Here is a 15,854-nt window from a genome sequence, read left to right on the forward strand (position 1 = left end):
TCTGTATTATACAGGCACCATGTAGTTTGCCTCTTCCAGTGAAGCAGTGGCCTAAAACTGAGCTCAGTTTATCTATCAAATATCCAGAAACAAATGATTTGACAATCACACAATGAAGCTGATACTAAACTAACTGAATCCTTCCTCTTCCTAACTATAGTGGGGTGCTCCTACGAGATGCTCTTCCCTTTTAAAAGGCTGACAGTTTTTCTTGTTTCAGAAAGCTGTACAGGTTTTCTTGTTTCCTTACTCAAAGGATGATGATTAGCAAGAAGCCACACCCATGCTGTCAGACCTAGACTGAGCTAGACTGACCTGGCACCCTGACTGCCAAGTCTAAATATCATCAACTGTTATGCCTCAGTACAGAACAGATGCCCCTTAAAACAGTCACAGCTGGTTTTATACACAACAGACTGTCTGTTCATGCAACACAGATGGCTAAGAACAGAGCAACTCAGGGCTTTGCTCTTTTCCCTGGCTTCAGGTCAAAATAAAATGAGGGGTTTGATCTTCATATTATCAGAGACATTCTGGACTTCTCACACATGCCATCCTTATGGATGTTGCTTTATTCTTTCATGAAAAAAATGAGTGGAATGTCAAACAGGCAAAGACAGCAAAATCAAAATTATAAATCAAAACCCAGTGCTACTGAAGCCCAAAACTGCTTACTCTTTTGCCATGGAGCTTGACTAGATTTGCCCCATATAATCAAGGTCAGGGTCCAGATAAACAGGAGAATGACTAGGAAAGGAATCAGCACCAGCAAAATGAGAAGAAAAGAAAAATCATACCTGTGAATTGTAACCCAACTTTCAAGTAACACTATATAGTTGTTTTCTGTACATAGATGAAGTACAAAACACTCTTTTGTGAAATTCTCTGATCTAATGAAATTGTAATTGTAACAGTATGTTGAAAACATGGAGAAGAGTAAATGAGATCTTCAGCTGCTTTGATCTTTGCTTTGGGCCTTGAACTGCTCCTTTAAGGCAAGAACTTCTAGAACTATGATGTCATACTGTACCAGCCAGCATTACATATATTAATCTTTTCAGGTAAATCTTGTACCCGAATAGTATAAGAAATACCCGAACAGATAAACAGCTGGCTTTCAATGGCATTCTTCACTGTAGTCTAAGAATTTATTTTATGGAGAATTCCCATAATCAGGAATTGCTCTTTTTTAAAAATAAAATTGAAAGTAGGTCTAGGATGCTTTGTTTTACAAATATGGTCTGAAAAGGTTTTCCTTTGCTGTCATGTTGAGTTAACATATATTGTTTTGACTTTGGAAAATGAGTAGAGACCCTTAACATGGTACTATTAGGAAATATTATGGTTCTATGAGAAAAAGAGAAGAATGAGACGAGACTGTCAACTGAATCTCCAACTTGAGACTAAACTTTTTTTGTTCTATGGAATATTAATCCCAATATTTCTGGGTGGGACGTGCCTGGCCCCGTCTGACCCTTTCTGCTGGGCCAAAGGCAGCAGCTGTGGTGTTTCACCTCAGAGATACCTTTGGCTGGCTGGGTGCTACAGCTGGGCACCCAGAGCAAATCCAGGCATAGTAGGAACTCAGTTTACGTCTGGTGGAAAAGGTTCAGGCGACGGTGAAGAGAAAGGAGAGGATTATATCATAGAGTCTTAATCCAGAGTTTTATTTCAGGATGGTAGACCTCTGAAACAGCTTCCAATAGAACCCTGGGCCGCATGGTCTCGTCTCCTTTTAAGCCCCGGGGACAGGGGGAGGGGAAGGGACAGGTGAGGGCCAACCAAGTGTGAGGAGGGAAAGGCTCAAGGGATACAGACGTTTGGACAGGCCAATGAGCCCGGACCTGAGGGGCATCTTTTGAACTTCTGCCAACCACACGATGCCCTTGCTGGAATGTTAAGATTGATGGACAGCTCTTAGCAGGAGGGCAAAAGGGGAAAGGAGAGGTTGGCACACCTGAGGGGTTAGGATAGGTGAAACAGGAAATGGCATCACACTGAACAGTTCTATCTCAGACTAATGACCTAAACAAAAGCAATGAGATGTAATGACCCAATGCCTTTCTATTCTTCAAAGAAGAGACAGTTCCCACTGCTCATTCTCTGCTAGACCAACCTGTATGTTTGCTAGAGGAAGAGATGACAGTTGTTCCATCTGTTATGATCTTACTGTCTTATTTTTGGGTACTCTAGTCCTGAACATAGAATTAATTATATTGGGTACTCTAGTCCTGAACATAGAATTAATTTCTACTCTGTGAGTGTGTTTCTCAAAGGCTAATTCTTCCACAATTTCAGAGTACTTAATGTACTGCATTATTTGCTGTAGCTGAATCTTTAATGAAATTCCAAGGCTTTGAATAGGAAGAAAAGTTCCCATTCATTTCTAGTAAGGTGGGAAAAGAGAAAAACACTAATACATAGCATGCACAAAGTAACATTTGATTGATTTGACTGACAAGTCATCTAGGCAGAAACCCACAGACATGAACCTGGGAGGGAGGATGCAAAATTCAGGTGAACACTCACACTGCTGTGACTGGGATTGGGAAAAAATACCGGACAAACTGTAAGGCATTCAGTGGCAGATACATTTTTGCATAATAAACTGGCAACCCTCACTAAAAAGATACATTGCTTAGTTAATTTGCATAGGAACCTTCTGAGAATGACCTTCTGCTTTGCCTGCTTTCCAGTCTATAGCTGGAAAGCCAAACCTTTTTTCCCCAAATACTGCTACCATAAGTGGGATTCAGAGCAACCAACAATTCAGCTATGAATCCCACCTCAAAATACTGCAAAAGAGAAGCTATTTCCTGCAGGAGCATGTTGACTCAGTGGGCAGGTGGACAAAACTGCCACTGGCAGAAGCTTGCAAGTGTTCATCAGAGTTAGTTATGAAGTAGAGTTTTATGTCTACAGCCAGGACTGGGCATAAATTAAAGTGTAATTGTCATTTTCAGGTTTTTGAAGAGGTTAAAGTGTAGTGCTATTACATGAAAATGTATGTGTTTGGGCACCATAAGTTAAAATGATATTCATTCTTTTTCAGGTTTAAGGCCTTTTCTATATCCATTATTATATTCATGGATATTCATACTGAATTCATAATGACATACTTGGTACTGTGAAAGACTGTAGTAGAAACAGGTAGAAACAAATATGTATAGATGGAAAACAGAAACACGGACACAGCCATCCTAGGGATGAAGATCCTCTTGCGCCGTTCAGCCAGTAACTATCTCCATCAAGTAATTGGTCAGACAAGCATATGTCACTTTGGGAAAGCAACTGGAGGTGGATGATTTTAAAAATGAAATGCCTAGATGGATGCTCTAATCCACTGTAAACTACTAAAGCACTAGTAGCCGCATTCTAGATACCCATTATCTAATGTAAAACTTACTCTGGTTTCTTCACTTTCATGAAGGCACTAGGCAGAACACAGAAGGTCTTCAGCTATGTTATGCCACATTAATCTATGAAGAGATTTATGAACAAGAAGACTAAAGCCGTCAGTCATGACCCAAAGAAAAATCACTTTTATTTTTGTGGTTCTTTTCTTTCTGCTGTCCGAATTTACAAAGCTGATCAAGAGCTCTGAAGCAATTACATTTTCTCTACTGTGTGCATCTGCAATTAGCCAGTCAAATCTACCTTGCTCCCCATATTCCATCCCTTGACTTAAGTATAATAAGGGGCATAAGCAATTAATTCGCTACCTCCTCATTGCAGATGAAAAGCCAGAATTATACACCCAAAAGTAAGCCTGACTTTAGCTTTATACTACAATCCCAAGACAAGGAAAATGTCTCTTTTACCTGTCTGTGAATAGTTCACAGCTCTTCTTCTGCAGTGCAGTTCTTTCTCTATATATTCTCTTGCTTATTTCCTTCTTCAGCTCTCCACTGCCAATTTCATGTCAGATTTTCCAGTCCAAGGTTATGAATGCTTTACTGGCCTTCCTCTCTCATTGTTTTTGAAACTGTGGAGTGAACAGGACATGCTTCACTTACTATTAAGTGAATGTTCAGTCTTTGTCTAAATGACAGCAAAGTGAACAAGGGAAGAGAACAATAAGCCAAAACACCCAGAGACAATAAAGTTAAAAGTAGGCTGTCACATTCAAGTCTTTGTTGCATTCTCCTCTTCATCAAGACCTTTGACTCGGGCATCTATGGCATGGTTAGATTGAGTCTACCATTATTTTCATAGCACTGATGAATGAACTCATTCTAGGGGAAAGTAAATATTATGATGCTTGGCACTTGATCCCTACAGCTTTGATGTTATTTGAAGTTTCCTGCTGCTTCAAAGCAGAAAGAGTGGTGACTTGTGCTATTGAGATTACAAAGGCCTGCAAACAAGGCTGCAGCTCATGTACTGGTCTGTTAAGGTCCTGAGTGGCACTGTCATCTGGCACCCAACATTCCGCTTCATTCTTCCTCATGGTTAATGAAGCACTGTTGACACTTTCGGGATCTTGCTCATCCAGAGCCTGCAAAGCATTCTGCCAAAGAAAAAGGCACTCAATGTAAACAATAATCTTACTAAATTCTCAACAGTTTCACTGTTGTGGGTAATAGATCATTTTACATTGTTATTATATGCTGACAACTATCTACCATAGACTAGCTCTAAAAATACCGTCTTCCAAGAAATTACAGAGTTGGTCACAGAATAGCTATCATGACAATTAGCAGAGACATTGATATTTTGTTCTCACTCTATGGAGCTTTCCCTTGCCTATTGTGAAATGGCTTCTCCTCAGTATTTTGTTAGCTTCTTAGTTTATCAGAAAACAATGAAAACAGTTTATCAAGCCACTGTTAAAGAAGCACTTGATTTGATCTGAAATGCATTTATCCAGCTAAAGACATTGTTTGGTACTGAGCAAACCTTTCTGGAATGACACAGATTTAATTTTAGGTGAATATTATGCAAACAGTATTTCAGTGACAGGCAGGAGAGCTGTTAAGATCTTTGTCCACATTGTAGAGATGAGTTTGGATACATATAGCTGTGAAAACAGAGGAAAAAAAGCTGGACTATTTGATGACAATGATGATGATGATAATAACAGCAACGTTAACATTAATAACAATGCCAAAACCAGTGCTTCTCCATCCGAATCAAACATTTTGAGCAAATGAAACAAAATCAAACATCAAAACATTTGAATCAAACATCAAAAATATTGAGCAAAGCTCTCAATGAAGATTGTTTAGAGAAAGAGAAAACATTTACCATTAACTGAAATAACACACATGTAATTGGAAGGACAACAGTTAAATGCTAAAATCTTTCCAAACTCTACACAGTCACCTTTTGAATGAGTCAAACTGATTGATGACTCTTTGAAATCAGTGTAATAACAACAAAGTCAAACTTGACCTTGAGTTTAATCTTAGCTCTCAACTTTAATCAGTGGAGACAAGAGATTCATGCATGCAAAAAAAATCTCAATGTCAGAACCACTGACATATGTATCTTACTGCTATAACTGCCTCTGGAGACCTTGTCTGACACCTTCAGTGCCAAGCATTATGTAAAAACATTTTCTTTGATGTGGAGTTAACAGTCAAAATGGAGGAATAAATAATGAAGAGAGAGAAAAACATTTTTCAAGTCCCAATCTTCTTCACAGCCACTATGCAGTATTGTCTTCTTTGTGGATTGTTTGTGGTTAGAATCAGATTTATTGGGAGATAAAAAAATCTGGTAACAGATCATCTTCAGTCTGAACAGCAGTATATGAAAAACCAGAATGTTGGCTGAAAGAAGAATCATATACCCAGTCCTCAGCTTCCGCTGATGATATAATCTCTGACACAGCTTGCCAGAAATAACTGCATCTAATAAACTGAGAGAAAGCACAATTGAATTTATTACAATTGGGTCATCTTAGGCAATTTCAGTTGTATCATTCTATGCAAATTATCCCTGCATTCTGATCCACAAAACAAATCCCCCAAATAAGAAAAAACTAAATGCAGTGTTGTGCTGGATAAATTCCTTAGCGATGAGAAAGACCTATCACATGCTGACAGGTTGTAGGTAGGCCTCTGAGAAGCTGCAAGACTCTTCAGTTTGCAGCCAGTATTTAATCAAGAAGATGAGGAATCCTTTCCCTCTTTTGGAATCCTTCCAACACTACTTCAGAGCTGGGAGCTACCACCAAGTGCTCTCTGGCATAGGAGCTGTATCAGCTGAATACACCAGGAAAGGCCTGCACTACTGATGGACCAGTGAAAAGAGGCAGGAGAGGAATTCCCCCAAGCCTCTGTCTCAGTGACCTCAGTGACCTGTGGCCATAGTCTAACAGGAATATACAAGTGGGCATTTCTACTCTGCACAGAAGCAGTGACACTCTGAGAGGAGCATCCCGCCCACAGCATTTCCTGCAGAAGGAAATAACAAAAAGTCAAGGTATATTGGGGTTCCCCTTTTTCACGCAGTCTGTCCTCAATACCTCTGACCATTTCTGGAAGAGGTAAATATTACATGTATTGTGAAACAGTAGACTTTGGTCTAAAAAATATCTGCAAGCTCTCTACACAAATATGCCCTGACATCAGTGGAGATAGCTTATTTCCAGAGAGGCTTTGTCCCCAGTTCAAAAGCAAAACCAAGGAGAGTTTGTTGTGAATTAAGAATGTATTTCTTTATCACTCTGTTGTCTGTTGGCAATAATTTAGCCAATTTTTTATGGGTAGGATCTCATCTGTTATCGTAAAATAATTTAAGAGTATGTGTGTATAAATGGAAGAATTTAGCAAACTTATCCTTGAAAGGTTGATTTGCCTTTGAAATATGACCTTTCTTTTACATTTCACCAGCTCTTATTGCTTGAATATTATTCAGGCTTTTTCAATGTGTAAAAATTTGCTTTCAAATGGAACAACTTCCACACCAAATTATGCTTTGAGATAGAAAGACAGAGCTTACTAAAGGAAATGGGTTGCAAGTTTCAAAGTAAAGAGGTTACTCTTTCTCTATTATATTCAAAGAAACTTATTTACATCATTTATCATATAATGGGAAGCCTTCACAAATACTCAGTATTTCCAATTTCAAATAGTGAAAAATTATTTAGCTTAAAATATTATGACACTTTAAAAATGTTGGTTCTACTTGTCTGCCTTGTAGTTTTAAGTTTTTAGGTGTTTTATTTTTCTCCAATCGGGGTCAGTACTTTTACTTTCAAAACAAAGGTATTTGTTCCAGAAGGTCCTTTCTCAGCACCTACAGGGACCACATACCAGTTTGAAGAAATGTATGTGGGGGGTGTGTGTGTGTGTGTCTGTGTGTGTGTTCAATCCCAAGAGCAGTAGTCTCCTGTCTTTCCTATGACTATCTGATAGTCATAACTTCATCTTTTTCTCCTCCCTGGGAGGATGAAACAAAAACTGTAAGCTGACTCTGTCTAGCAACAGAAATAACTCAGGCCATGGAGAAAACACAGAATGGTTAAAGATCTGTAGGAGAAAAATCCCAATGGCCACATCAAGTTCTCATACCAGAATCTGGGGGAGTATTTAAAGATGCTATTATATCCTTGTTTGTTTCTAAACTTCTCCCTAAACACTGTGTTTTGGCTTATGTTGAAAGCATAAACCTAGGGTCTGACCAAATATGTCCCTTCTTCTGCTCTTACAGAATAGGGCAGGGAGGAGAGAAATGCTTTGGAAAAGGACAGATCCGTCATGGGTTTAAAATACCCACTTCTTCACTCACTTGCACACTTTAGTGTATTCATACAGTGGTATGGAGTGCTGCTTTCTCCTACTATAATGCCTTGCATGCATGTCTCCTTTCTTTAGCACTCTGTGCAAAACAGTTTACATGCTTTGTCCTGTAGCTCAGCAATGCCACCACTGCAGATAAGAAGAGTGCTTGGACAGGAGAAGATTCTCTTCATTACGAACCTCATGCAAGCTTGCCCATCAAGCATGGCTCACTTAACACATGCAAAGACTTTCTATGTGCTGACTTGTAAAAGCATTGCAAAACACAGGAAAGAAAGGAAAGGCAATGCCATTTTGCTGACTGGACAGAAGACAGAGCCATCAGTCCCATGTCTGAGAGCTACACCAATATGCATTGCTACTGAATATTTGCAGAGCAGTAAAACCACACGTACCAAACTGCTCTGAAAGTCCTGTCATTATTTTCAGATAAAATAATGGCAACTAGCAGGAAGCAGCAGTTCTGACAAAGAGTTCAGTGGTACTGCAATAGGGAACTTTCAAAGACAAATTCCCTCCTCAGAGAAGAGAGGCTTGAGTCATCTTTTTCATTGATACTCAAAATGTCCCAAAAGACATCAACACTACTTATGTATTCTGAGATTATCTATTTGGTAGGATGTTCCAAAAAAAAAACCACTGGGCTCAGAAGTCTGAAGTGAGACCTCAGGCCTTTTGGCTGTTCCTTGAAACACCAGGTTTACAGTGCACCAAGCAGAGAGTTAACATTTCACATGTGCTTGAGGTTTATCATCATTCAGCCCTGCATTCAAGCACATGGCTAAAATTAACTACCTGTGTAAAGTGCTTTGCTAGATCACAGCCTTCCATCCATCAAGGTCTGAGACTGAGTTATCCTACTAAGACAGGTCAGCAGCAATGTATAGTGGGAAGACCTTCTCCTATAGTTATTTAATTGCTTACTGAACGTAAAGATAAAATCACAACTTGTGGAGAGCAAGAAACCCAAAAAACTTGTGGGCAGTGATTTTTTACAACAACCACCTCTGAGAAGTCATCAAAAGTTCTGAAACATGGTCTTCAAAACCCATCAATCAAACAAAGTTGTGTGTCACTCTATTCTAAGCTGAAAAACCTCCTGTTCTGCAAGAACAGACATAATATTGGGATATTAAAACTTCGCCATGAAAGCTATTTTTAATAAAGTAGTTAGCAACATTTCTGCTGACATCCAAATGCTGGATACTAAAAATACTTTCTGTCTATTTCAGAGCAGAATTTTGTATGCATAAAGAAATAGCTGCTGTCTTCTTCAAACACAGAACAGGTCTGACTTCTAAGGCTAAACAGTGGAAAAAAGCAAAGTCCCAGGGCTGTGAGCTAACTCTTTTATACTAAATTAGATACGTTGTTCCTGCAGTCGTGTGGCAAATCAGGTCTTTGAATATACAAAATGGCAAGACAGCCATGCTACTGCAAATTCCAAATGAGAGTAAATAATATTTTTACAACCTATGTATATACATTGATCACAATGCTGTAAGGTACTTTTCCATCTTACTGAGAAAAAAAATCATAAAATTTGAATACTGAAATGAGACTCAAAGTATTTTCTCATATTAAGCAACAATGTTTATAAAATGCACTTATTCCCCTAGCCAGCAGAAACTGAACAACTGACCTCCTCCAGTATTTCAGTCAAATTCTCTCCAGCAGCTTCCATAATATGTCACAGCCTAAAATAAACCTTTTTCCCATCTCAGATGTAGAGGAAGATGATGTTCCTGATTCCTAATGTCAGGAACAATCACAGTGTGACTTCCTTCCTTCCTTCCTTCCTTCCTTCCTTCCTTCCTTCCTTCCTTCCTTCCTTCCTTCCTTCCTTCCTTCCTTCCTTCCTTCCTTCCTTCCTTCCTTCCTTCCTTCCTTCCTTCCTTCCTTCCTTCCTTCCTTCCTTCCTTCCTTCCTTCCTGCCTTCTCCTTCCCTCCCCTCCCCTCCCCTCCCCTCCCCTCCCCTCCCCTCCCCTCCCCTCCCCTCTCCCTCTCCCTCTCTCCCATCCTTCCCTTCCCTTCCTTCCCTTCATCCCTCCCCTCTCTTCAATAACCTAAGTGATGGCTAGGAACATAACACAGAACCTTTGCCTTGGGCTCCTTGATTAGAACAAGTGGAAGTCTGACTGTAGGGACACAATGCAAGCATCAGTCCATTGAAGCCAAGAAAAGCTGGTGTCTGATGTGACTAGAGTTTGGATTTCATCTTTTGCTATGCATGTTTTGAATTTGGGGGATGGAAAATGCCAAGTATTCATGTGAATTTTCTTGATATATATCAAAGATGACACTTCCATGAATGTTAGAAGCATTTAACTTGAAAAATTAAGTGCATGATCAGGAAGTGCTTAAGATCATGAAGTCTAACCATAAACCTAACACTTAGCACTGCTAAGTCCACCACTAAACCATATCTCTAAGAACCCCATTTGAAATGTATTTTTTAATATCTCCAGGGATGAAGACACAAGTACTTCCTGGGCAGTCTGTTCAAATGCTTCACAACAATTTCTGTAAACAAAATTTTCCTAATACCAGATCTAAACATCAGTTGATGCAACTTGATGTGATCTCCTCTCATCATATTCCTTGTCACCTGTGACTGGCTCCCAACTGGATTTACCTCCATTCACCACCATGGCTTGGCCATCCAGGCCAGAAGACAGCGCACCTGTCCAAGCCATGAGCAGACCAGGAGAATTTAGACAGTGTCAAAGGCTTTGCTAACACCAAGTAAAAAACATCCACACTCCCTTATCCACAAAATGAGTCACTCTGTTGCAGAAGATGATCAGGTGGGTCGAGCAGGACCTGACTTTCTTAAACCTCTGCTGGCTGGGCCTCATCACCTACTTGTTTTGTACATGTCACATGATGGCACAGAAGTTGATTGCCACCTTAAGATGAGTGCTGTCACTGCTCAATAATCAATGCTGGCACTGAGGTCAGACTTACAGGCCAGAAGTTCCCTAGATAGTCCTTCCTGTCCTTCTTGTAGATGAGCATGACACTGGGTAGCCTCCAGTCACCTTGGGACCTCCCAGGTTAGCCAGAACTGCTGTTAAATGATTGTAAGTGACTCGGTGAGCACTCTCCCAAGAACAAGTAATCTTACTATTAAAGACTGCAGCAATGAAGGCATTAAATACTTCAGTAATATACTTTCACATACAAGAAATGCCCTTTCTTCTTGCTATGACAAATTAGAAAAACTCAGAGAAGAATGGTAACAATACATTTGAATACAAAGACCCAAAGGAAGCAGGAAGCAAATACAAAATCACTTGTATCACTACAGCCAATCATTTTTCTTTGGGGCCTTCAATACTCTTAGCTAGGAGGAATACAGCTGATGAAGGCTAAGAGCATTGAGTTGTGCATGCAGAATTATTTTCTGTGTGCTCAAGACACTGAGTTAGAATCAAGTGTCAAGTCTGAAGACACTGAGATCTGGGAACATGGAGCAGAAAATTACGAAGACTATGTAATAAAAATTAAAAATGGTGCTAGGTAATACCGTAACTTTTTGTTGCAGTTGATTTCCCATCCAGAATTCAAAGAATTTGTTTCAAAGTCTTGAAATCTCACTCACCTTTGTGAACACTTGAAAAGAGTTTTTATACCAGAAAGCTCTGCTCAAATGCTGCTACTAATGTGACGTCTGCATATTTGGAAAAAAAATTGCAAGGGGAAACAGTCCTTCATAGATCCATATACTGGAATATTATATAGATCCAAGTATTGGAATGTTACACTTCCTTGTGGACAAGCAGAAACTTCAGTGAACAGGTGTTTCATTCCAATTGGAGAATTATGCAAGACTCTGTCTCCAAAGTATGTAGGACAACAAAATATGCCAATTACAGGATTAAAGAAAGAGGCAGGAGTGTGTTTCTCTCTATGCTGCACGAAAGCACAAAGAAGTTATTTACCCTGTCCTTCAGACATTTCAGTATTTCCAGATCTACCAAGACAAGAAACAGCAGTCTTATTCCAGAGATCTTGTTCTCACTAATTGCTCCTTCTTCTGACCAACCTGTGCTATGATCAAGTGCAGAAGATACAGCAACTTGAACATTAATTTATCAGACTAGAAACTGATTTGATCTGGAGCTGCTTCAAATTCTGCAGTTTTCTAAGTTTAAATTTTCTCTGTAAAATCACAGTCTTGTTAACGTATTCCCTGGACATTCTTCATTTATCAGAAGGGTGCTTGGAATAAGAAACATTATTCAAATATTCTTTTTCTTTGTAACCTAAAGATTCAAACCAACCTAAAGCACATTGACAGAAAGAGGTTACAGTTTTAAAAGTTCACCAAACCTGAATTTTCCAAATGTTTTGGCTTAGCTCAAAAAATATGATCCCTTGTGATGTAGTCTGAGCTTTAATTTCTACTAATGTTAACCAAAAACCCTAAAAGACATGTCTCAGAGGCAGATTCCTATTGGTAAAAAGAGTAAATATTACCCAGCAAATACAAAACCCCCCTGGAATCACGCTTGAACCTCCTTTGAGACTGGCAAATCAAAGCCCTGAAAGACTGCATTAACAGGAGAATGTGTCAAATTTGCTCATGTCTTGATTCCAGCATAAGTGCAAGTGATCCATTAGCTGCAGGGCATCATATCCCTGAGAGGGTGTCCTGCTTGTTCTTTCACACAGCTCCCTCTGTCAGGACTTATATACTGATTTACAGGAACAAAACTTAAAAAGTTTGCAAGCATTAAAAAAAACCCCAAAAAACAAAAACAAAAAACCCCAACCAAACCGAAAAACAACAAACCCGCATGGTTTGACAACGCAAATTCTGCCACCTACTGACGATGAAACCTGCAGTTACGAACAGGCTGAGAAAGGCCTGGCTCACACAGCTGCTGGTGGGTGGGCACTGCCTCAACTCCACTGGCACTCGTGGTTCACCCAGGCACTCTGCATGCTCAGAGCATCAAAGAGGATGAGTGTGTACAGCGCAGCAGTGCATGAGAAGGATGACCAAGCCAGTATGTACAAACCCAGTTCATTCATCATGCTGGAACTGCTGCTGCCTCTGGATTTCATCTTCAGAGAGCTCAATGAGCATATTTAGCTATTGGCTGCACAGAAATATGTTATGGGAAGAGGGAAAGGCAGCAGACACTGATGTTCTTTCACAGTCCTTTGGCTTACTGGAGAACAATCAGCACTCTCCATCTTTAAAGTGTGTCAGCCACATAGTGATTTAATGAGATTTTGCAATTTCCTAAAATGTCAGATGGCTCTGAACTGAGCCATACACAAAAAGGACATCATCTGAATCAGTGAAAATCATCATCCAGGGAAAATGTATGTATGCTTCTCTGCCCAAAATCTTCTCATCTTATTTTCATTGTCCTGTGTCTTGTGCACAGGTTCTAGGAAGAGACAAAGCATTTAGGGTAAAGGTTGCCTGCTGTTACAAAGGGAAACAGCAAATTGTGTGGCATTTAGAAACATGATTTCAAAGCAAAATCATATGGGTTAAAACATTAGCTTCTACATGCCCTGGAAGCATTCCTAAGCTACATAGGTATAAATTCCTGCAACATTGTTAGCTACCACATTTCTTGGTCCTTACCTACAGTGAAATTGCTCTTCAAGCTTTTGTAAAGGGGTGGAAAATGCACAGAAAACCACAGCTGAACTAACAAACAAGAAAAATCTACGCTGCTTTAAAAGATGTGTTACTAAGTAATAAAGTCTGCAATTAATCATTAAAATCTTAGCAAGGACAGACTGCAACAGAATCCAGGCTTGCCATCTTCATCCTCCTTGTTCTAATGACTTGAAAACCCTTTGTCCCTAACACAGACAATTAACTTGACCATTTGATGGCTTAACACATCAGTACCACAGTTAAAACATTTGTTGTCCCTCAAATGGCCTGAGTCACTCGGCCACAACTCAGGACTGGGTACAACTTTTCTACTCCAGAGGAGGCACACTAGAACAGACAGATACAGACATGGTAACAATAAAAAACAACCATAACCCTAATGAAATAGTGCTAATGATTGCTAGTTCATGCCCATCTAGAAACTGACAGGGAGGAATAAATGCTGCAAGAGATATTTGGTGAGATAAAAGAAAGGTAAACACAAAAACAGCAGAAGCCAGTACCTTCTCTGCTTACAGTGAGAGTAGGTCATCTGCCTCATCTTTACTGATGCGTTACACACTTTTTGCAACTTGCTTAATGACTTCCAGGATGACTTATAGATCAAATCCTCCTCACAACAGAATGGATCTGCACTATAAACAAAGCATGGTTCCTTCTGCAAGCTCAGCTCACTAGCTGAGATGGAGATTATCTATTTCTCCAAGAAATTTCACAGGAAAATCCAGTACCACAGAAGACTAGCTCTAAAAAGGATGAAATGCAGTCAGCTCTCCTAATTCTTTCATAAGTTAGCCTACGCCCCTGATAAAGGTAGATACACTCATTAGAGAGGTGGAAGAATTCCCCTCTTCCCTGTACCCTGCCACCACTTCTAAGCAGCAGGATATGTACTTTGGAGACTTTGTGGAATTGTCTCTGATGTCTCTGATGAAATAAAACTTTACAGTAGGAAGATGTTTATTTTAGGAAAATCTCTGAGGTTGAGTTGTTTGGTAAATGTGATGGGATAACCCATGAAAACAAGACAGGTCTCTCAATCTTACCTGAAGCTATTAGTTTACCATCACTTTTACTGCAGTTCAGTTCTCTTGTTGCTTTAAGAAATATTTTGATTAAGCAGTTCCTCACTGAAAAATGCAAGTTCTTTGAAACTGAAACTTCTTAGCAATGCAGAAATCTTTCCCTAAATCTGTCTGAAATTAATTTTGATATCTGAAGGACAATATCTGATCTATACCAGAGTCTCTGCCCAAGAGACTGTCCAAACAGAACTAACTGTTCCAAGAGTGAGGCATTAATTTGAAAAGCAAGTGAACAGCTGTGCACTACTTCCAACAGAATTTGCATTATCTCAGTAATTAGATGATTAACCAAAAAAGCATGGGGGTCTATTTTTTTAGAAGAAAAAATATGAAATATATTCTTTTCCTACTGCAGAACAAACAGCTACTGAAATCTGTCTTTATGGCATGGCACTGTTTATTACTGTTGAGATTTTGTTATGCAAAGTACAATTTCTAATGTAAATTTTCTGAGAACCTGTGTTTTCTCTATCTACTCATAAATCTTTCTGCCTTTCACTGTTTCCTTCATTTGCTGAAGGAAACAGCGTTTCTGTTGTGCAAGCACAGACTGGCCATACCCTCCAGCTGTCTCAAATGCACAGCACATTAGGAAGCAGTAAGGGAGGGGGGCTTGTAGCCAGGAGCCTTATTATGGCTCCTGTGAGTGAGGACTTCACTAAAAGGAGCTGAGATGCAGAAAGGCAAGTCTTAGTCAGGATCAGGGACAGAAACAGTGATCAGGTTGGACAGAGCATCTCCCAAGGGAGACAAGGGGCAGGGCCCTCACCTCTGGCCTTCTCTACAGCAGTGTTTACTAGGGAAGTAGCTGACCTTGGGCTCAGACAGCTAAGCTTAACTCACACAACTAAACTTCCAGAATGCGGATGCGTGATGGACCCTACCTACCAAGGATCTGACTCAAGAAGGGAGAGGTTTCCCCATCTACCTCTAAAATAAGAGGGTTTCTGGTAATGAGCTATTGCAAGGACCCATGTCAACAGACTTGGTTGGACTCTAAAATGTACAGTGTTCCCACAGCACTGCCAAAAAACAGTTTTCCACATTTAATTTTTTTCTGTCTTTCAGCTTGAAAACTGTCTCATGAAATCTTCTGAATTTCAAAGTGACACACTTCTCTCTCTTCCACAATCCCTCCTACCAGAAATAGCTACAAAAGTGTTGGTACCAGACACTGCATCCTGCCCCAGAATTTTTCCAGTGCCATGAAAATTGATAAAACTGCTCTTTTGTACCCAGGATCTGTCAGGGATTCTATGGTCTATGCCTAGCTAGCTGACTTGGTCAGGTTTCTGGAACCTGGTCAGTGAGATAACAGGGACAGTGACAGGAAAAATAACAAAATCCTATTCAGTCAGTTATTAGCACTCTTTC

This window comes from Agelaius phoeniceus, chromosome Z, assembly GCF_051311805.1.
Source record: "Agelaius phoeniceus isolate bAgePho1 chromosome Z, bAgePho1.hap1, whole genome shotgun sequence".
Lineage (NCBI taxonomy): Eukaryota > Metazoa > Chordata > Aves > Passeriformes > Icteridae > Agelaius > Agelaius phoeniceus.